The sequence below is a fragment of the Melitaea cinxia genome, chromosome 17 (assembly GCF_905220565.1).
Source record: "Melitaea cinxia chromosome 17, ilMelCinx1.1, whole genome shotgun sequence".
NCBI classification, from domain to species: Eukaryota; Metazoa; Arthropoda; class Insecta; order Lepidoptera; family Nymphalidae; genus Melitaea; species Melitaea cinxia.
In genome coordinates, this window is record NC_059410.1 from 15,216,355 (window position 1) to 15,241,705 (window position 25,351).

Below are 25,351 nucleotides of genomic sequence, written 5' to 3' on the forward strand. Positions count from 1 at the left end.
CGAGGATGGTTCTTACGGAGAGAAGAATTCTAAAAAAAAAAATTTTAAATTTCCTGAAAAAGTCTAAAAACAACACTTTTCTATACTCCCATACAAAAGATTTGTGATAATACTTAAAAGTCAATTTGAACTTTAATACCATACGATAAAGTTTGTGTTAGGCGATACGAAGTTCGCCGGGTCAGCTAGTATATTATAGATATATATATATATATATAGGATATATATATATATAGGATTTTTAGTTTTAGGTTCATTGTTATAACTCAGATAGTAAATTTTACTTACATAATTTTGTAAACAGTATCTATTTTATTATTTTGAATGTTTTCAGTTTTTTAATGTTTTCGAATATTTGTATATGTAAAAAACATTAAATTGTAATATAAAATAAAAATAATAACAAATGCTTGAAATTATTTTGTTCACAGTTTCAAGTGAATTCCTCAGGGAAATAGTCTTAAGAAAGAAGAAGCTTTGTTTTGCAAAACAAATAATTAGGATGAATATCAATAAGATATTTAATTTACTTCAAAATTTACATGAAATAGATCATTCAGACGAATCAAGTGACAAAGAAAATCAAATAAATGATAATACGTCACAATCGAATGAAAGGATCCCACTCCCAGTTGCCACGCCCGCTGGTCCAAGCAATAAGATGGCACTTGACTCCTCAAACGCAACAGAAGTTTCAGACGAATCAAGTGACAAAGACAATCAAACAAATGATAATACGTCACAAACAAATGAAAGGATCCCACCCCCAGTCTCTGCGCCAGTAGTGCAAGAGGAGGAAAGAGAGCACGACCTTGTGAGTAGTTTGTATGTACTTGCAGACGACCGCTCAGGTGTAGTGGTACGTGTGCCATGTAACCGCTAACCAAAACACTGGCGGTCGCAGGTACAGTTCCCGAACGGAGCAGATTTGTATTAGTAAAATATTTGTTTCCGGTCTAGGCGTCTGTCTTTGTAGATCTACCCACTGTGCTTTGGGCAGCAAGTTAAGCTGTCGTTTCCGGTTGTTATCATATACACCTGATAGCGATCGTTGCTCTTATAAAGGTATATATCTGCCTACCGGCAGTGAGCACCATGGTGGATTAAGCTCCCACCGTTCCCCTACATTGAGAAAGAGGCCTAATTAAAGATAATTATTTTTCAGGTCCCGATTGGATCTGGACGTACTTTAGTCCCCAGAGATAAATACAATATGGTCAACTGGAAGTCCTGTAATACCGCCACCAGGACTTTGTTACGAGCTGTCTTCTCTAGAGCGTAAATATTATAATTGCATTGTTTTCAGCCAAATACACTTTTATTATCTATCTATACTAATATTATAGAGAGGAAAAGTGTGTTTTTTATGTCTTTTGTTTTTTTTAATTAACACATTAAAAAATTATGTGTTAATTTTTTTTCAGAGTTCTATCAACACACTCTTTAACCGGGAAACGGTCACCGGCTTTTCCGGACAGGCCGGCTAAGATGTGCCTCGATCAAGAGAAAGTTGATGATATTATTAGAGCAGTTAGAGAGAGGTTTGAGTTAAAGGAAAATGCTATTAGGTAAGTAACTTACAGGAGGAAATATTTTGGTCAAAATTTGGAGCACTTGAGTGGAGAAGTACGAGCAAGCTTACAGAAGGTCATAAAGGAATAACACCGGTCTCGAGTAGTGTTGTGTTCACGTGGTGAGTAAGGGAGCCAGAGCTCCTGGGGAGGGACGGGAATAGTGTCGGCAAGGTGCTTGCGAGGCTCTTGGTGATACAGGAGTCTATAGGCTATGTAACAGCTTCTCATTAGGCGGGCCGTACGCTTTTTAACCGACTTCCAAAAAAGGAGGAGGTTCTCAATTCGACTGTATTTTTTTTTTTTCTTTTTTTTTTTTTTTTTTTTTTTATGTATGTTACATCAGAACTTTTGCCCGCGTAGACCGATTTCGACAAATTTTGTTTTAATCGAAAGGTGATGTGTGCCAATTGGTCCCATTTAAATTTATTTGAGATCTAACAACTACTTTTCGAGTTATATCTAATAATGCGTTTTTACTTGACGCTTTTTTCGTCGACCTACGTTGTATTATACCGCATAACTTTCTACTGGATGTACCGATTTTGATAATTCTTTTTTTGTTGGAAAGGGGATATCCCTAGTTTGGTACCGTGATAAGGAAACCAGGATCTGATGATGGAATCCCAGAGAAATCGAGGGAAACTCTCGAAAATCTGTAATAACTTTTTACTGGGTGTACCGATTTTGATAATTTTTAATTTAATCGAAAGCTGATGTTTATCATGTGGTCACATATAAATTTTATCGAGATCTGATTACTACTTTTTGAGTAATCTTTGATAACGCGTAGTTGCTTGACTATTTTTTCGTCGATCTACGTTGTATTACTTGTCGATGTAATTGAAGTCGGTTTTTTTTTCGTTTGCGAGCAAACACAATTATTGCATGCGCGTTAGAAAAAAGGAAAATAATACAAACGTACATATTATCTTGTTAAAATCGTTAGTTAAAGACTTTTTCTTCATCCACTCAATTTCAAAATCATTTTCTAACTGCTTTTTCAAATATTAATTCATTGATTACAAGAAAAACATATATCGAGTAGACTTTAACGTGAACATTTAAGTTTCATACAGGTAAAAATTAACCAAATATCCTTATTTCAGAAACTCAGAACTATATTGCAATGATAGTGTGACAACAATATCAGAAGTAATGAAATTAGCATCTAAAACCGAAATAGGCTTAGCCTGTATTTCGGCTATCAGCACCATTCCTTTTGAGTAATCGTTTATTATACAATAATAGGAGCCAGGAAATATACGAGTATATCTTATACATTAATTTAATAAACATAATATTGTTACAGGAAAATAATAACAGTAAAATGCGCGGACGAGTTTAAGATGATGAAGACGCTAAAAATGAAACAGGACAAAAATTAATAGAAGTCGGTGTATTGCAACAAGTATTTTACCGTTTCCCATATAAATTAAATGAAACAATAGTTCTGTTCGTTGTTAAAACCGCCAAAGTTAACTTGTAGTCATCAGTTAAATGTTGTTCGTCACACAACAGATTATGATTGAAAAGGTGACTAAAAAACTGTTATCATGAAGACTCATCAAAGCAATGCTTAGTTTTTGAATTAAAATGTTAAATTAACTTGCGTATATTGAATAATCAATTCATTAAACATAAAATGAAAATCGAATAAACTTGATTATTCCAGTAAGCTTCGAAAGCATTTTGAAGCTATACTATTTTATCTTTTGATATTTCATTCAAAATATTGAAATAGTAATTGCATAAAGATAAATAATAAATTTATTTAGCTTTTATATCTCGGCTAGTCTTGTTTTGTTTTGACTATTTTATAAAAAAATCTTTAGGTTCGTATGATTTCTTAGGTTTTTACCTTTTTAGTGTTATTCTTCAGGTTAGGTTAGGTTAGATTTTTTACTTTTTTAGTGCTAAGTTAATAATATCTTAATTTGCTTTTTATTGACATTGTACTTTAATTTAAGTTTTTCACGATAAAATTTTCTGATTAGGTGTTAAATGTTTCAACACTATAATTGGCATTTATTGTGGTATCATACTGTTTTTGTAATATGCATTAGTCGTAACCAATTTTAGTGTATTTTTTGGGGATAAATAGGGGTCTTTTCAAAATAAGGTAAATTGAAATTAATAATTTTATTAAGTGACAAGTATTTGCATATGTTTAAACCATTTCATCTTATATAAATACACTTAAATATTTTTTAACTGATGTTATTGTAAATGTATAGTGATAATTAAATTTTATCAATTTATCGTCCTTGTTGGACATTCATTGATCTAATTCACATTATAATAATTATTCTTAGAGGGCATTGTATCTTCAGTAACACTGGTCCCAACCAGTGTTTTGTTCATGTGGTGAGTAAGGGAGCCAGAGCTCGTGGGGAGGGACAGGAATAGGGTCGACAAAGTGCTTGCGAGGCTCTTGGTGATACAGGAGTCTATAGGCTATGGAACAGCTTATCATCAGGCTTGTTGTACGCTTGTTGCGTGCGCGTTACAAAAAAGGAATATAACACAACCTACATGTCTTATTTAAACAAAATCAATTTCTTACGTTACGTACATATGGTCTTTAAATCGTTAGTTAAATAGTTTTTATTCATCCATTCAACAAAAAAAAAAAAAACATTTTTACACTTGTAGTAGATTCTAACTGCTTTTTCAAATATTAATTCATTGATTAAATTTAACAAAAAATATCTTGAGTAGACGTTGACGTAAAAATTTAATTTTCATACAGGTAAAAATTAACCAAATATAATATATTTTTACAGGAACATAATAACATTGAAATGCGCGGACGAGAGCAAAATGGCGAAATTGCGAAAAAAAAAACGGGACGAAAATAAAAGAAGTCGGTAAAAAAAAGAGTCATACTGTAGTATATCTGTCTCTCTGTCTGTAGTATATTCTGTAGTGTATCAGCATTGCACCCGTGCGAAGCCTGGGCAGGTCGCTAGCTAATTAAATAATAATCGTAAAAATTATTCATTTCTTTTATTACATTTCCTTCTCTTCAACCCACCGCAGTCCACTCCTGGACGTATGTTTCATTAACAAGCTGAATATCCCGGTTGTCCGCAATGAGGTAGGGCAAAGCGGGAAATTCCCTGCTCAAAATATGGAGCAAGCCCATCCGGGTACCTCGACCGTAAAGTAGTAAGAATACTGTTTTCAAGCAGTGTTGTGTTCCTGTTGGTGAGTAAGGTGACCAGAGCTCCTAGAGGGATTGGGGATTGGGTCGGCAACGCGCTTGCTTCTAGTGTTGCAGGCGTCTTTTGGCTACAGCAATCGCTTACCATCAGGTGAGCCATGCGCTTGTTTGCCGACCTAGTTATATAAAAAAAGACAAAATTTAAACCAACGATAAGCTTTGGTCTTCTTATTGGATTTATTTATTTATTTATATATTTGTACAAAAATCCAACAAAAGCCAATTTCGGATTTTACATTATTTAAATTACACTGTTAAGGTCGACAAAGTTGAGTTGAGGTAGTAAAACACAGTTACAATAAAAATGAGAAATATATTCAATGTAATCCATGGTCAATAATAATGTGTCGATGTGTATGTGTAATTTTGTGAGTGTGTATGCCTGTGTATTTGTATGTAAGTGGGTGTGGTTATGGATAAGTGACTGTCTAGATATTCATACGTGCTAGCAAGTTTCTCTATTACAACCCTTTTAAAGGAACTTCTAGATGTGGAAAAAGAGTCAATCTCAGTAAACAACTTGTTATACTGTCGTGGCAGTCGACATCTTATTGAATTCCTGCTATAGTTTAAGCCACAAAGGGGAACATGAAAGAGATTCCTGTGTCTGGTACGTCTGCTAGGAGTATAAAACTGTAACATATCTGATGTTAACTGAATGCAATTAATAGAATTAGGACAGATGTCTTGTAGTAACATCATATCCGCTACGTTACGGCGATCTTCCAAGGTGGTAATTTTATAATGAGCACACGAGGTATCATATTTCGAAACCCTATATCCAGTGCGAAAATCTAAATATTGAACAAATTTACGTTGATTTTTTTCCAAAACCTGAACATATGTTACATACTGGGGATTCCATATGGAAGGACAACAATCCAGGAGACTTTGAACATAGCAAAAATAAAGCAATTTAATTGTATTTATGTTATTGAATTCTCTCGAGACCCGCATCACAAATCCCAGGGCTTTATAGCTTTTATCTCGTATGCGGTCTATGTGTGTAGAGAAAGTCATTTTTTGATCCAACGTGACGTCCAGGTCAACAACAGAAGAAACCTTCTCGATTATAGCAGCTTCAAATTTGTAGGTACCACAATAGTCGGTTCTATTGCGTGAAAAAGTAATGTGAGTACATTTACTTACATTTATAGTTATACGGTTTTCCCTACATTATTTGTTTAATCTATACATGTAAATCATCTGTTCATAATAATATTGATTGATATTATAATTCATATAATCATTTATATTCCTTTAATCGTTTTTTAATTTATATAAATGTCTAATTGTTATGTAGCTTATTATGTTGAAAAAACACGTCCAAATTCCTTATTTTTTTTTGTAATGCATCTTTAGCTTATCGTGTTCGGCACTGTGGGACTTCTCCCTATTAATGCTTTATTATACACTACAATTACACATTTAACATTAAAGACAGTTACAGAGTGATTAGTACTCAAATTAAAACAAAATTAAAAGTGGTATGGACTGGAAAACTAAAATAACTTTACAAAGTCTAACAAGAGACAACACACAATTTTTTATAGTATCTACATATATCTATCGACTAGACCCAGGTTACACTTAGCAACAATTGTTATAGCAATCGAGGTGAGAGCATTCAGCGCAGAAATAAAACAGACAGTGATAGTTTACCGATAGAAGAATAATTGTGTTGCGACGGCAAGCGAAGAAAACCGCCTTCAATTATATCGACAAGTAATACAACGTAGGTAAATATTCAAGTAAATACGCATTACCAAAGAATACTCCAAAAGTTGTTGTCAGATCTCGATTAAATTTAAATGTGACCACATGATAGACATCAGCTTTCGATTAAATTAAAAATCATCAAAATCGGTACACCCAGTAAAAAGTTATGCGGATAAAGAGGGTTTCCCTCGATTTCTCTGGGATCCATCATCAGATCCTGGTTTCCTTATGGTACCACACTTAAAATATCTCCTTTACAACAAAAAAAAGAATTATCAAAATCGTCATAAGGCGGTTCGGCACTCGAAGTGTTACTAACTTTACGTTGCCATAGCAACTAAACTGTTTACAGTATGGCGCCCATTTTTTCACATTCCTTAGTCTATTGTATTGTTAATAAACTTACAAAAGCCTATTATTTTTCGTCGTTGTTAAAAAAAGTTTTGCAGATGGAAGTCAAACGAAACAGTGTCATTTCTTTGTATTTGGCTGGAAAATTGCAGTCAGTCATCGTTAATGAGCTAGGACATTTACATTTGAACAAAATGTTTGTGTATCGGACCATCACGCGTTACAATGATACGGGTAGCATCAAAAAACGCCATGGAGAACATCATCAGAAATGGTTCGAAAGGTAAAGGCTAGAATTGAACGAAATCCACGACAAAGCGCAGTTAAATTGGCGAAAAGTCTTAATGTATCTGCCCGGAGCATAGGACACATATTGAAAAATAAACTTCAACTGAAGCCCTACAAATTACAAAAAGTGCACTAAAGTGCTAACCTAACACATGCACAAGAGGCAACTCGTCTTGAAAGAGCTAAGAACTTAAAGCACTTGCACGTTGGTGGCATGCTTGAAAATTTGGTATTTTCCGATGAAATTTTTTTTACGGTTCAGCAATATGTAAACAAACAAAATGATCACGTATGGTTAAAGTGTAAATCAAATGACAATTTAGACCAACGAATTGCCTTGCGAAAGCAAGCACCAGCATCTGTGATGGTTTGGGCTGCGGTAACTGCCACGGGACGCTCACCTCTCGTTTTCATTGACCAGGGTGTAAAGATAAACCAGCAGATCTACCGTAAAAACATTTTAAACGATGCTTTGTTTGGGCACGTAAACAATTTGGTAGAAATCATTGGATATTTCAACAAGACTCGGCACCATCCCACAAAGCACGTGAAACCCAAATTTTTTTACAAGAAAATGTACCGAGCTTCATTTCTTCGCAACAATGGCCACCATATTCCCCGGACTTAAACCCAATGGATTTTTCTATATGGTCAATTCTAGAAGCCAAAGTGTCAACAAAAAAATATGTGACGGTCGACGCCTTAAAGATTGCTCTCCGCCGAGAATGGAACAAAATACCAGCAGACCACATTCGTGCAGCGTGTGAAGCCTTCTCGGTCAGACTCGATGCTGTTATCCGCGCTAAAGGTGGTCATATTGAACAATAATTTCTTTTTTATTTATTTTATATGTTTTCTTTTCGATACTAAAGTTTTAAAATAAATATGCTCATAATTAACAAAATTACAGCATTTTGTATTAGTAACACTTCGAGTGCCGAACCCTGTATATATATATATACACATATAATAAAATGGTAGGAAAGTCGAAACTGTACATTGAATATTTTTTTAAAAGAATACTTGGGGCGTGATCTACAATCGATATCGAAGCCAAAAATATAGTTTTTAGAATTTTTGTCTGTTTGTCTGTATGTATGTCCGGGATAAACTAAAAAAGTGCCGCATGTATTTACTTCAAATTTGGCACGAATATTATTAAGAAGTCGGGTCCACATATAGGCTACAAATTATCACGCTATCACCTACGGGGAACGAGAAGTGAACCTTTATTTCTTCAACGCATTCTGTTACAACGTGTAATCTAACGACGCATATTTGAATGTTGTTATTTTGTTAATAACCATGCTATAAGCTAGCTTCATACTATAAATAAAGACATTCTGTAGTATATTTAGTATCAGCATTGCACCCGTGCGAAGCCGGGGCGGGTCGCTAGTATATATATAAAAGCGAAAGGTCACTCACTCGTCACGAAATCTCCGAAACGATAACACCTATAAACTTGAAATTTGGCAGGTAGGCTCCTTATAAGACGTAGGCATCCGCTAAGAACGAAATTTACGAAACTCGACCCCTAAGGGGGTAAAACGGGGGTTGGAAGTTTGTATTAAAGTCCTATGTTTTTGAAGTAAGAGACTTGAAATTTAAAATGTAAGCTCCCCGAAGTTATCCCCAAACATACATACCTACTTAATATTTCAGGCGAAAACTACTAAATCGATCATCATGAAACTTTGTACACATATTTTTAGAGGTATTAGAAGTAACATAGGATAATTTTTATTTAAAAAAAAATCAATGCGGTCGAAGTCGCGGGTAAAAGCTAGTAATATATAAATCAATTCAAAAAAATTCAATTTATCAAATAAACAGTAACTCGTTACATCTGTTTGTATTTTAGTTACCTGTACAGAATACAATACAATAATAAAAAGAGAGAAAGTCCGCAAAAAGGATAATAGGATAGGAAAAAAAATTACAAAAGCCTTCCGCAGCATTGTTTTAGGCGACAAACGTTAACTGCAAAAACATTGTTCCTCTGAAAGAGCCTAATAAATAATGACGGGTATATTTCGAAAGAAAACCAAAATTATATGTTATAATTTATTATTATTATCTGACTGGAGCATATAATAGATACATATAAAAAATACTTATATAAATAATATAGTACATGTACATATACTTACCTATGTATAAATATAAATGCCCCGGCAGGTAGATGAAACGGCCGGGGGCTAGGGCTGTAGGCCGTAGAAAGGCTGTAGGCTGAAGAAAACGAAAATTGTACGTTATAATTTATTGACGTGACAACGTCTAATAAATCGACGAACGCCGGCTGCATGCACGAAAAAGGATAAGTCATTGTGTTACGCTCATTGTTCTGTTAAGCTCAGTGATAATATATGATATCATACCTATCTATATTCCATATACTATGACTCGATTGGTCTATACCGGGCGTCGACAATCTTTTGAGTCTGGAGTTACAATTTACAAAATTGCAAAGTTTTTAAAGAGCATCACATTTTTTTGTTGCCAATAATAAACGGTATCTTTTATTTACAAGAAAAAATATCTATATATTATTACTAGCTAACCCCGCAAACGTTGTTTTTAGCCATATAACACTTCCAAAAATAACGACTTCCAAAAATGGCGGAGGTTCTCAATTCGATTGTATTTTTTTTTATTATGTATGTTACATCAGAACTTTTGGACCGGGTGGACCGATTTCGACAATTTTTTTAATCGAAAGGTGGTGTGTGTCAATTAGTCCCATTTAAATTTATTTGAGATCTAAAAACCACTTTTCGAGTTATATCTAATAATGCGTTTTTACTTGACGCTTTTTTCGTCGACCTACGTTGTATTATACCGCATAACTTTCTACTGGATGTACCGATTTTGATAATTCTTCTTTTGTTGGAAAAGGAGTATGCCTAGTTTGCTACCGTGATAAGGAAACCAGGATCTGATGATGGGATCCCAGAGAAATCGAGGGAAACTCTCGAAAATCCGCAGTAACTTTTTACTAGTTGTACCAATTTTGATAATTTTTAATTTAATCGAAAGTTGATGTTTGTCATGTGGTCACATATAAATTTTATTGAGATCTGATAACTACTTTTTGAGTAATCTTCGATAACGCGTAGTTATTTGACTATTTTTTTGTCGATCTACGGTGTGTTACTCTTCGATGTAATTAAAGTCGGTTTTTTTTTCGTTTGCAAACACAATTATTGAGTTTTTATATTTATTTATATTTTTTATTATTTTCGATAAAAAACATAGGCATATTTTATAAATATGTAATTCGTATTTAAATATGATTTCCAAAACACACGATTTACTAAAAATACCGAGCTAAGTTCGGTCACCCAGGTACTTTTTGTAAAACGATATAAATACCATAGTGCCATATTTGTGTATTGAAGATATTGTAGATAATTATTCAGTCTGTATTCCACAATATTCTGTCTGTGTCCAAAATTGTTATTCAAATTATTTTTTTGTTTATATTTGTGTAAATACTTACATCATCTCGAAATTGCTGAATGTATTTAATTGAAACTTGACACAATTTAAACCAATGTATACAACGAACTTGACCACTTTGTAATTTTTGCACAAAGGTAATTATGGATAAAGTTTCATCTTTTTCACTTTTAGTCAAAATTGAAATCGTTAAACTGTTTCTGATGTTTATGCGAATTTTTCTCATTATAATGAAAAACCTTTTTCGGATTTTAATGCGGTGTATTAGGTTTCATACATGCCCGACGTTTCGGATTATACTTTACAGCAACCATGGCCACGAGAGGATTGTCACTGATTGATAGTAATTATAATAAAAAAGAAGTTTCATTATAATGATTAATTACATTATGTATTTTATTTTTATCAAGTGAGCCGTATAATTCTTTGCCAACCTAGTGATTTGAATAATTGTGTTTGCTCGTAAAACGAAAAAAAAAAAAACAAAAAATAATACTGATAAAATATGAATAATATTTTTCGATTTTACTGACATAATAATGAAAAATAAGAACTGGCTATTTAAATTAAAAATAATGACTGCAATTAGAAAAAAAAAGAAAAAATAACATTATTTTCGGTAGATAGCGATCGGCCCATTTCCCACCTGAGCTATTACAACTTTATACACAATTGCGAAATTTACCTTCGTATTCTAACGATATTGTAGCCATTTTTTCACTGTCTGTGTAAAAACTGGGATAAAACGACACTTTCTAAAAATGAATCCAAGCTCCAGATTCCAGATTTATTTATCTCCCCTGAAATCCCCTGCCGGATTCCCCGGATCCCCTTGGACCATCACGTTACCGAACTTGAGGTAGAACTTAGTCACATTAAGTGGAGCATACTGGGTTGTCTGAATTCCGAAGAGAGGGTAAGGACACGATGATCCTGGACTCCGGGCACTTGTTCTACTTCCGTGAAGGTGATGGGCTTTCCCAAGGTGGTGTCGGTTTTCTGGTCCACAAGACTCTCACTAGCAACGTTTTGGAAGTCAGCAGTGTGTCGTCCCGGGTAGCGTACCCTGTAATTAAACTCACTGACTATGACAGGTACTCCCTGAAAGTGATACAGGTATATGCGCCGACCTCGGCACACTCTGACGATGAAGTCGAAGCCTTGTATGAAGACATTACAAGAGCCATAGATGGCACTACTTCGACCGCAGGGGGCAGATACTTGTCAACTTTCTCGAATCGGAGGGGCTCTTCTTGATGAACTCATTTTTTGAGAAGAAGCCCCAAAGGAGGTGGACATGGCAAAGCCCCGATACTGTGACGAAGAACGAGATAGATTTCATCGTAGCAGATAAAAGGCGTATATTTAGAGATGTCTCAGCGGTCAACAGGTTTAACACTGGCAGCGACCACCGGCTAATACGGGGCTCTCTGAATATATGCCTCCGAAAAGAGCGGGCTCGCTTGATGAAATCTATCCTCCGACCAACGCTGCGCCAACTATGTGGCTCCGAGCAGTTCCAATTGGAACTCCAAAACCGATTCGATTCGCAGGAAACTACTGGCGACGTGGACGAGATAACCGACAACGTGGTGAAGACGGTGTGTACACTGGGTCGCAGGCATTTTCCACCAACAAAGGCAACGAAGCAGACCAAATTTTCTCCCGAAGCCTTGGATCTGATGTGGCAGAGGCGCGTGTGGCCGGCTGCTTCGCCAGAACAGAGGGCTCTTTCCAAGAGGATACGAAAACTTGTACGCTGAGACCTCCACTGCTCAAATGGAGGCGTGGTCCAGGAGTGTGGTGGTGCTGTTCTTTAAGAGAGGCGATAAGTCTCTGTTGAAGAATTACAGACCGATCTCACTTCTGAGCCACGTCTATAAGCTGTTTTCGAGGGTTGTTACGAATCGTCTCGTCAGAAGACTCGACGAATTCCAACCACCAGAGCAGGCTGGGTTACGAAATGGCTACAGCACCTTAGACCACATCCATACTGTTCGGCAGATTATTCAAAAGACAGAAGAATATAATCAACCGCTGTGTATGGCATTTGTGGACTACGAGAAAGCCTTCGACTCTGTCGAGACCTGGGCTGACCTGGACTCTCTGCAGGGATGTCATATCGACTGGCGATATATCGAGGTACTGAAGTCTATGTACGACGCGGCGACGATGACCGTTCATGTCCAGGACCAGAAAACAGGACCTATTTCCCTCTGGCGTGGGGTAAGACAGGGAGATGTAATATCACCGAAACTGTTTACCACTGCGCCGGAGGATGTCTTTAAGACCTTAGATTGGGGAGAACGAGGCATTAACGTCAACGGTGAATTCATCTCTCACCTTCGTTTCGCCGACGATATTGTCATCTTTGCGAAGACGTTGGATGAGTTAGGCCACATGCTGGCCGACCTAAACGAGTCCTCCCAGCGTATTGGTACTGTCTCTGTATGAACTTGGACAAAACGAAAGTTATGTTTAACAACCAAGTCATACCGTGACTGGTATCGGTCGATGGTACCCTTCTCGAAGTTGTTCAGGATTATATTTACCTAGGCTATACTATCCAACTAGGCCGCAACAACTTCGAGAAGGAGGCCGACAGGAGGATTCGGTTGGGCTGGGCGGCGTGTGGCAGGCTTCGTCGAGTCTTCACTTCGAAGATTCCGCAATGCTTGAAGACAAAAGTGTTCGAGCAATGCGTCCTGCCTATGTTAACATACGGAGCTGAGACGTGGACACTGGCGAAGGGACTGGTCCACAAGCTTAAAGTCGCTCAACGTACAATGGAATGGGCAATGCTTGGGGTCTCTCTCAAAGATAGGATTAGAAATGAGACTATCCGCGAGAGAACGAAAGTAACCGAAATAGCCCACCGAATTATCAAGTTGAAGTGGCAGTGGGCTGGTCATCTGTGTCGCAGGACCGATGGCCGTTGGAGCAGATGGGTCGTGGAGTGGAGACCGCATCTCGGCAAACGCAGTGTGGGACGTCCTCTGGCCCGTTAGACCGACGATCTACGTAAGATTGCCGGTGTAGACTTGATGAGGATTGCGGAAAACCAGGATGTCTGGTGCGAACTTGGAGAGGCCTATGTTCAGCAGTGGACTACCATAGGCTTTCAGTGAGAGTGAGAAATCCCCTGCATACTAAATTTCATGATAATCGTTGGAGCCGCCTCCGAGATTATATATATGTATACAAGAACTGCTTATTTAGTAATATTAGATACGAGTAGATACACGTTAATAAAAAAGTTGAGTCTACAACAACGCCATTTAGATATTATTGTTGCAGGAAGAACTTCATTGAACGTGATTTTACGATAACACATAGTTAATGTGATTATCGTAAGCTAAACCATAATAATAAATAACTGCAATATAAAAAATATGAAATTTAGAAACGCCTAGTAAGCAAAAAAGCGTCAAATTGGTCATATAGTTAGTAGTTAAGTAGGTTAGGTAGGTTAGGTAGGTAGGTAGGTAGGTTAAGTAGGTTAATATATTATCACCGCCGTCTATGTGACACAGAAGAAACTATTTTAAATGCACAGAGCAAAAGTTAATAGTATAATATACTACATTAGTTACTTGTAATATTTAGACTTTCGTTTTTCTTAAAATACGTAGTCTGAAAACATTTATTATTTGGTGTCGTCCATATTATGATTAATACGTGAGGCTCTTAGAGGGGGAGGGGGTCAAAATACCTCGAAATATCACACGGAGGAGGAGGACACTGTAAGGAGGTATCACGTGTATTTATTTTTCGTTGAACGCGCGCTTTTTATCCAAACAAACAAGCAACAAGTGTGGTTCAACCTTCACTTCTTTCTTAATATTTTAATTACGACACTTATTTTTTTTATACAACTAGGTCGGAAAATAAGCGTACGGCTCACCTGATGGTAAGCGATTACCGTAGCTTATAGACGCCTGCAACACCAGAAGCATCGCAAGCGCGTTGCCGGCCCAATCCCCAATCCCCCAGGAGGTCTGGTCACCTTACTCACCCACAATAACAGAACACTGCTTGCAAAATAGTATTCAGTAAGTACAGAGGTACCCGGACGGGTTGCTCTATATTTTGAGCAGGAAATTTCCTGCTTTGTCCTACCTCATTGCGGACAACCGCGATATTCAGCTTGTTAATGAAACATATGTCCAGGAGTGGACTGCGGTAGGTTGAAGAGAAGGAAATGTAATAAAAGAAATGATAATTTTTACGATTATTATTTAATAAACTAATAAAATTATTGATGATTAAGGAAGATACAATGCCCTCTAAGAATAATTATTATAATGTGAATTAGATCAATGAATGTCCAACAAGGACGATAAATTGATAAAATTTAATTATCACTATACATTAACAATAACATCAGTTAAAAAATATTTAAGTGTATTTATATAAGATGAAATGGTTTAAACATATGCAAATACTTGTCACTTAATAAAATTATTAATTTCAATTTACCTTATTTTGAAAAGACCTCTATTTATCCCCAAAAAATACACTAAAATTGGTTACGACTAATGCATATTACAAAAACAGTATGATACCACTACAAATGCCAATTATAGTGTTGAAACACTTAACGCCTAATCAGAAAATTTTTTCGTGAAAAACTTAAATTAAAGTACAATTTCAATAAAAAACAAATTAAGATATTATTAACTTAACACTAAAAAAATAAAAAACCCAACTTAACCTAACCTAAAGAATAACACTAAAAAGGTAAAAACCTAAGAAATCATACGAACCCAAAATTTTTTTTATAAAATAGTCAAAAACAAAACAAGACTAGCCGAGATATAAAAGCTAAATATATTATTTATCTTTATGCAATAACTATTTCAATATTTTGAATGAAATATCAAAAGATAAAATAGTATAGCTTCAAAATGCTTTCGAAGCTTACTGGAATAATCAAGTTTATTCGATTTTCATTTTATGTTTAATGAATTGATTATTCAATATACGCAAGTTAATTAGACATTTTAATTCAAAAACTAAACATTGCTTTGATGAGTCTTCATGATAACAGTTTTTTAGTCGCTTTTTCAATCATAATCTGTTGTGTGACGAAAAACATTTAACTGATGACTAAAAGTTAACTTTGGCGGTTTTAACAACGAACAGAACTATTGTTTCATTTAATTTATATGGGAAACGGTAAAATAATTGTTACAATACACCGACTTCTATTAATTTTTGTCCTGTTTCAGTTTTAGCGTCTTCATCTTAAACTCGTCCGCGCATTTTACTGTTATTATTTTCCTGTAACAATATTATATTTATTAAATTAATGTATAAGATATACTCGTATATTTCCTGGCTCCTATTATTGTATACAACAATATTGTATATAACAATTACTCAAAAGGAATGGTGCTGATAGCCGAAATACAGGCTAAGCCTATTTCGGTTTTAGATGCTAATTTCATTACTTCTGATATTGTTGTCACAGTATCATTGCAATATAGTTCTGAGTTTGTGAAATAAGGATATTTGGTTAATTTTTACCTGTATGAAACTTAAATGTTCACGTTAACGTCTACTCGATATATGTTTTTCTTGTAATCAATGAATTAATATTAGAAAAAGCAGTTAGAAAATGATTTTGAAATTGAGTGGACGAAGAAAAAGTCTTTAACTAACGATTTTAACAAGATATGTACGTTTGTATTATTTTCCTTTTTTCTAACGCGCATGCAACAAGCGTACGGCCCGCCTAATGAGAAGCTGTTACATAGCCTATAGACTCCTGTATCACCAAGAGCCTCGCAAGCACCTTGCCGACCCTATTCCCGTCCCTCCCCAGGAGCTCTGGCTCCCTTACTCACCACGTGAACACAACACTACTCGAGACCGGTGTTATTCCTCTATGACCTTCTGTAAGGTTGCTCGTACTTCTCCACTCAAGTGCTCCAAATTTTGACCAAAATATTTCCTCCTGTAAGTTACTTACCTAATAGCATTTTCCTTTACCTCAAACCTCTCTCTAACTGCTCTAATAATATCATCAACTTTCTCTTGATCGAGGCACATCTTAGCCGGCCTGTCCGGAAAAGCCGGTGACCGTTTCCCGGTTAAAGAGTGTGTTGATAGAACTCTGAAAAAAAATTAACACATAAGTTTTTAATGTGTTAATTAAAAAAAACAAAAGACATAAAAAACACACTTTTCCTCTCTATAATATTAGTATAGATAGATAATAAAAGTGTATTTGGCTGAAAACAATGTAATTATAATATTTACGCTCTAGAGAAGACAGCTCGTAACAAAGTCCTGGTGGCGGTATTACAGGACTTCCAGTTGACCATATTGTATTTATCTCTGGGGACTAAAGTACGTCCAGATCCAATCGGGACCTGAAAAATAATTATCTTTAATTAGGCCTCTTTCTCAATGTAGGGGAACGGTGGGAGCTTAATCCACCATGGTGCTCACTGCCGGTAGGCAGATATATACCTTTATAAGAGCAACGATCGCTATCAGGTGTATATGATAACAACCGGAAACGACAGCTTAACTTGCTGCCCAAAGCACAGTGGGTAGATCTACAAGGACAGACGCCTAGACCGGAAACAAATATTTTACTAATACAAATCTGCTCCGTTCGGGAACTGTACCTGCGACCGCCAGTGTTTTGGTTAGCGGTTACATGGCACACGTACCACTACACCTGAGCGGTCGTCTGCAAGTACATACAAACTACTCACAAGGTCGTGCTCTCTTTCCTCCTCTTGCACTACTGGCGCAGAGACTAGGGGTGGGATCCTTTCATTTGTTTGTGACGTATTATCATTTGTTTGATTGTCTTTGTCACTTGATTCGTCTGAAACTTCTGTTGCGTTTGAGGAGTCAAGTGCCATCTTTTTGCTTGGACCAGCGGGCGTGGCAACTGGGAGTGGGATCCTTTCATTCGATTGTGACGTATTATCATTTATTTGATTTTCTTTGTCACTTGATTCGTCTGAATGATCTATTTCATGTAAATTTTGAAGTAAATTAAATATCTTATTGATATTCATCCTAATTATTTGTTTTGCAAAACAAAGCTTCTTCTTTCTTAAGACTATTTCCCTGAGGAATTCACTTGAAACTGTGAACAAAATAATTTCAAGCATTTGTTATTATTTTTATTTTATATTACAATTTAATGTTTTTTACATATACAAATATTCGAAAACATTAAAAAACTGAAAACATTCAAAATAATAAAATAGATACTGTTTACAAAATTGTGTAAGTAAAATTTACTATCTGAGTTATAACAATGAACCTAAAACTAAAAATCCTATATATATATATCCTATATATATATATATATATATATATATATATATATATATATATATAATATACTAGCTGACCCGGCGAACTTCGTATCGCCTAACACCAACTTTATCGTATGGTATTAAAGTTCAAATTGACTTTTAAGTATTATCACAAATCTTTTGTATGGGAGTATAGAAAAGTGTTGTTTTTAGACTTTTTCAGGAAATTTAAATTTTTTTTTTTTTAGAATTCTTCTCTCCGTAAGAACCATCCTCGTACTTCAAGGAATATTTTAAAAAAAGAATTAGCGAAATCGGTCCAACCGTTCTCGAGTTTTGCGCTTAGCAACACATTCAGCGACTCATTTTTTAACCGACTTCAAAAAAAGGAGGAGGTTACTCAATTCGACCGTATATATATATATATATTTTTTTTATGTATGTTCGGAGATAACTTCTTCGTTTATGAACCGATTTTGATAATTCTTTTTTTGTTGGAAAGGAGATATTCATAGTTTGGTACCATGATAAGGAAACCAGGATCTGATGATGGGATCCCAGAGAAATCGAGGAAAACTTTCAAAAATCGTAAGGGTGACTAGTAAATTTAATCATGTTTTCATTAAGTACTATAAAGCACTACTATTTAATAAAGGTCTGGAGTCGATCTGATGATGGAGAAGAAAGATAGTCGAGGGAACTCTTCAACGATTACCTGCTTTTTGAACCTTAATTCGTTTCTATTGATGAGAACTTTGCACCTGTATGAGTTATAAGTGCCATTACAGTCTGATGATGGAGACAAAAGATAGTCGAGGGAACTCTTTAACGATTTATAGCAATTACCAGCTGTTTGAACTTAATTCGTTTTTATTGATGAGAACTTTGCATATGTATGAGTTATAAGTGCCATTTTAGTCTGGTGATGGAGAGGAAAGATAGTCGAGGGAACTCTTCAACGACTTATAGCAATTACCTGGTGTTTGAACTTAATTCGTTTCTATTGATAAGAACTTTGCACCTATATGAGTTACAAGTGCCATTAAAGTCTGATGATGGAGACGAAAGATAGTCGAGGGAACTTTTCAACGATTTATAGCAATTACCTGCTGTGTGATCATCTGTGTCGCAGGACCAGGTTTGATGATGGAGCCCATAAACACTCGAAGGAATTTCTCAACAATTTACAGCAGTTACCTTTAGCTGTTTGACGACCGCTTTGATATAATGGTGCATTTGCCGTGTGACCGTGTTGCCGTGTGCGACGCCTAAACACCGACGGTCGCGGGTTCTATTCCCGCTCGGAGTGGATATTTATGTTTATACAAATATTTATTTTCGGTCTAGTTGTTAATCCTTGTGGTTCTCCCAACCTAGCCTCAGAGAACAAGCTAGGTTGTCAGTCCCGGTTGTTATTATGTACACCTGATAGCGAACTTTACTCATAGTATGTCGACGCGTTAGCGCAGCGGTCACAGCACCGGCTGTTGCGCTGGCATTAGTGGGTTCAATCTCCGCTCACGACAGACATTTGTATTGGCCATATAGATGTTTGTCATTGTCTGGGTGTTTGTGCTTGTGTATTGTGTATGTTTCCGGACCCTCGACACAAGAGAAAAAGCATCCTTGCTAGGTCTACCCATCACTAAAAATTGTAAAATAAAATAATTTTTAACAAAAAAAAAACGGGGGATGGTAGGTTTACTCACTTATTCACGAAATCTCCGGAACTATAACACTTACAAACTTGGGACTTGGCAGATAGGCTCCTTATAGGACGTAAACATTCGTTAAGAACGGGTTTTACGAAACTCGACCCCTAAGGGGTTAACGGGGGTTGGAAGTTGGTATAAAAGTCCTATGTTTTTGAAGTAAGAGACTTGAAATTTAAAATATAAGCTCTTTAGATGATGAGAAGGTGTCCAAAGAATGTACCTTTAGCAATCAACTCCTTTTTGGGGTTAAAACGGGGGATGGTAGGTTGACTCCCTCATCACGAAATCTCCGAAACTATAACAGCTACAAACTTGAAGTTTGGCAGGTAGGTTCCTTATAGGACGTAGACATCTGCTAAAAACTGATTTTACGAAAATCGACCCCTTAGGGGATAAAAACGGGGTCGGAAGTTTGTATGAAAGTCTTATGTTTTTGAAGTAAGAGACTTGAAATTGAAAATATATGCTCTATAGATGGTAAGGAGGTGTCCAAATAATGCATCGTAATCTATATTTATATATATATATATAAAAGAGAAAGGTCACTAACTCACTCATCACGAGAACTCAAAAACTGCTGGATGGTCTATCCATCCAGGTTGGACAAAGATAAAATTTGGCTGGGAGGTAGATTATAGTTAGCAGACGTCCGCTAAGAACGGATTTTACGATATTCCACCGCTAAGGGGGTTTAATTGGGGTTGATAGTTTGTATGAAACATATACAGCCTGAAAATAAAACAAAAAATGTGGTGTATAGAGAGGTTTTATAAAAATAACTATTAAATTATACTAAATTGTGCCTTTTAAAAAGTTACTTAGTTTGATAAGCATTTCAAGTGACTGAAATAAAAAAGTAATTTGCATTAAAGCAAGTAATGCATATCTTCATAACCACGCGGACGTAGTCGCGGGCAACAGTTAGTGTAATAAAACAAAGTCCCCAAAAGTGTATGTGATCGAATCGCTCAAAATCTAATGAACGAATTTTCATGCGGTTTCACCATTGGAGAGAGGGCTCCACCATTGGCAAGAGGAAGGTTTACGGAACGGCTAAGCCGATTTTGATGAGTTTCACTGGAAGTTTGCCGGGAAAACATTGCGACACACTAATTTCAACGCGGGCGAAGCCGCGGGCACAGCTAGTTTTGATATAATAGCAATAATCGCAGTGTAAACACGACAAGGAATTACAGAAGTGTGTGTGTGTGTGTGTGTGCGTGTGTGTGTGTGGGATGTGTAGAGATTGTTAAGTACATATTATAAGCTTTTGTAGTTCTGAAATCGCTGACGCCGTAACGCTGTTTGGTTAATTAAACCTACTGCTACAAATAACTTAACAATCGGATTATGTTGACTTAAGGTTGACGCTTAATCTTACAGTTTTAATAAAAGAGATAGCAAGCGAGAGACATTCAAAGAGCAGCTAGTTATTAAGCTGACCCGACCGACGACGTCTTGCAAACTGTCAAAGACGAGTGTACACTACCCGGCCATAACAATGCTCTACGAAGTGGAAATCAGCCGATTGTCTCTTTCCAAAGGTCAATCCGAATAATTTTTGTTTTTATGCATGTTACCCCATAAATTCTTACTGCAAGTTCAGTTCTCTTCAGTTTGAGATCAAATAATAATAATAATAATAATAAATACTCTTTATTGTACACCACATTTTGTCTCAACATTACAACTTCCAGACAACCTTTGGGCATAGGACAAGAAAAATAGAAGCAGTAGGGAATTAGTGTACAAACGGTTGATAAAGAATTGGCATATAGTTAACAAGCAGTATGATATTAGCAGAAGTAAATATACATATACACATACATATACACACAATATAAATACACATACATATATGCAAATAAATATATACATATATACTACATAAACAAAATACTATATAATATATATATTTATGGAGCTGATAATGATATTTATGAGGTATTTAGTGACAAAAAATGCGCCTTTAGATATTTTTTAAAACAAGCAAGAGATTGAGCTTTTCTTATAGAAAGAGGAAGAGAGTTCCAAAGTTGTACAGCTTTAACAGACAAGGAGTTTGATTTGATTGATTTGATCAAACGCGATTATGAACATTTGTTTTAATTTAAAACCTATCAATGTCTCGTAAATATATAATTATTCTATATCTGTTTTATAAATAATGGATAATCCAAAATAAGTATTAAGATTATTAAAAATATTTTTATTATATGATGTAACTAAAAATGTATGTTTTTTGCATTTTTTTCTGCAGCATCAACGGCTGTATCCTTTGATTGGGTTGACTTAGAAGTTTTAGTTTTTCACAGCTCCAAGGAACAGTAGAACTGAGTATTTGATATGAATTTCAGATTGATACCGACACGCGTTCCTGAGAAAAAGAGTCTTGACAGACAGACGAACAACAAAGTGATCCTATGAGGGTTTCGTTTTTTCCTTTTGAGGTCTAAAACCCAAAAAACCTCTTTTGTTTAAATAAATATAAAATTGATTGCTTCAAGAGTAAAGCAGAAGTTAATTTACTACGAATATTGATTGGGTCGTTATACTTATTTTAATCGGTAATTTTTTTTAATTTCTAAGTTAAAAACAATATTTTTACTTACTAAGGTCTAAAACCACTTAATGTTGTCCTATTTCAAATTACCTTTAAATGTGATATATGTAAATCAATAAAACTGTAAAATCATAACATATCAATGACACTTGCTTTTGTCCGTATACCCGCTTCCCCAGCTTAAGGCGCTGTCACTCTCAGCGTCACAGCTGTTTCGTTGTCTGATACGATTTCATTCCCAATGTTTTTTCCACCGCGGGCCTCAAATCATTTCGGAGTTAACTTGAAATAAACTTAATACCACGTTATGACGCCTCAATAAAATTAACGAACCCAGTGACTAGCGTGTCGCGGTAACGAGACCACAGCTTTGACACCCCGTGGTTGCCAAATTGTCTGATTTGCATTCGTGGGCTTATCGTTCGAAAGTTTATGACAAAGAATATTACTGATATGTTACAAACGAATATTATTTAACATACAAGTTAGAATTATACATCATATATTTCGTAAATTTAAAAGCCTCGATATCAATTGACTTGTATTATTTACCAAATTGTTATACTTCCATATTAATCATCTCTTGTTTGCATGTGTTGTTTATTTTAAGGAACTTTACACTCACTATATTGCTCAGTATTCATTATATTATTGAATCGGTTTAACAGTTGTTTACTGATTTACCATAAACAAAGGGAAATTAATACGTTTAATAATTATTAAAAATTTACTTTATTAAAAAATTACGGTATTAAAATATATAAAATATAATATAAAACGTAAATACTTTTTTTTAGTTGAATTGAAAAATTACTGACCTCTGCTCCGCTGTGCCATCTTATTATTTTATAGTAAGAAATTTCTTACTTAGTTTTTAAATTGGAGATTCAATTCGGATCACAACTCACAGAATTTACTCTATTCAAGCAATGGGACAACTGAATGCGAGGACGACCACCACGTAACTGAAGTAAGAAGCGCCTCGTAGCATTTCCCGCAACTCAGGTAAAGTTTTACCACCCTTACTGCTTACGGTATTGTTGTTGATTGTAAGCCCCGCCCCTCTCCGTTTGACATCACGTAAAATTGGTATCACGAAGGCTCACCAATAGAGTTTAAATTTATTATTTTAAATGTTAAAGTCAACTACTTTTATTCACACACAGTTCAGTAGTTTCAGTAATTTATCCATCCTCACAAACTTTCGAATTTACAACGGTAGTAGGGAGTTGGATGTCACATTGCTTGACTGCCCGTGAAGCCCGTTATCTTTTTAACCGACTTCCAAAAAAGGAGGAGGTTCTCAATTCGACTGTATTTTTTTTTTTTATGTATGTTACATCAGAACTTTTGCCCGTGTGGACCGATTTCGACAAATTTTGTTTTAATCGAAAGGTGGTGTGTGCCAATTGGTCCCATTTAAATTTATTTGAGATCTGACAACTACTTTTCGAGTTATATCTAATAATGTGTTTTTACTTGACGCTTTTTTCGTCGACCTACGTTGTATTATACCGCATAACTTTCTACTGGATATACCGATTTTGATAATTCTTTTTTTTGTCGGAAAGGGAATATCCTTAGTTTAGTACCGTGATAAGGAAACTAGGATCTGATGATGGGATCCCAGAGGAATCGAGGGAAACTCTCGAAAATCCGTAAAAACTTTTTACTGGTTGTATCGATTTTGATAATTTTTAATTTAATCGAAAGCTGATGTTTATCATGTGGTAACATATAAATTTTATCGAGATCTGATTACTACTTTTTGAGTAATCTTTAATAACGCGTAGTTGCTTGACTATTTTTTCGTCGATCTACGTTGTATTACTTGTCGATGTAATTGAAGTCGGTTTTTTTTTCGTTTGCGAGCAAACACAATTATTATACTTTATTCAAAATGTTCCAAAGGTTAATGAATGAAGCAAGTAGTATACTTATCTTTTATATGTCAGCTGTGCTATTTTTTCTTGGACTATTTTACTTTTAAAATTTTCTTTGAGTTTAATGTTAAGTCAATAAAATCTTTATTTCTCTTTCTTCGGCGGTAGATTTAATACGTCAGTATTGCCTATCGTACTTTTTAATTTTTTCACTATAACGTTTTTCGATTTGACGTTGGTGTCTCACTACTATAAAGACCTCTTAAATAAGTATAAATACTGAAATAGTTATTGCATAAAGATAAATAATCAATTTAGCTTTTATATTCCGGCTAGTCTTGTTTACTTTTTGACTATTTTATAAAAAATCTTGTATAAATATGCATTAGTCGTAACCGATTTTAGTGTATTTTTTGGGCATAAATAGGGTCTTTTAAAAATAAGGTAAATTGTAATTAATAATTTTATTAAGTGAAAAATATTTGCATATGCTTAAACACATTTCATCTTATATGTATAATATACATTAACTAGAGACCCGCCCGGCTTCGCACAGGTGCAATGCTGATACTAAATATACTACAAAATGTCTTTATTTATAGTGGGAAGCTAGCCTATAGCATGGTTATTAACACAATAACAACAACATTCAAATATGCGTCGTTAGATTACACGTTGTTACAGAATGCGTTGAAGAAATAAAGGTTCACTGCTCGTTCCCCGTAAATGATAGCGTGATAATTTGTAGCCTATATGTTGACCCGACTTCTTAATAATATTTGTGCCAAATTTGAAGTAAATCCATGCAGTACTTTTTGGGTTTATCCCGGACATACACACAGACAAACAGACAAACAGACAAAAATTCTAAAAACTATATTTTTGGTTTCAGTGTCGATTGTAGATCACACCCCAAGTATTCTTTTTAAAAGATGTTCAATGTACAGTTTTGACTTTCCTTATTATAAAAATATAGAAATGACGATTAATTTCTCAAAAGCACTTTCAAATTTTTTTCTTTTTTGTTCTTCAGCCTATTTGAATAAAATTATTTTTGATTGTGATTTACAAGGCTTATGCTTTCATTTCATTTATTATTTCGTTACAACAAAGGATTTCTTTCTGTCGGGATGTTTTGTTTCTACGTATCTTTATTGCACGTGCACATGCTAATCTTAAAACAATTCAATTAAGACAATGGGTACCTTTCGGCATATCTGTGGCGTTTATTGCCGATACTTTCAATAGAAGTATTCAGAGTCATTGATAACTTTACATTGATTGTAA

At 35.2% G+C, this 25,351-nt stretch overlaps 1 pseudogene; it reads left to right on the top strand.

The window, feature by feature from the left end:
* Positions 1 to 7,788: 7,788 nt before the first annotated feature.
* On the top strand, positions 7,789 to 13,745 carry LOC123661439 (annotated as a pseudogene).
* The last annotated feature ends 11,606 nt before the right edge of the window (positions 13,746 to 25,351 follow it).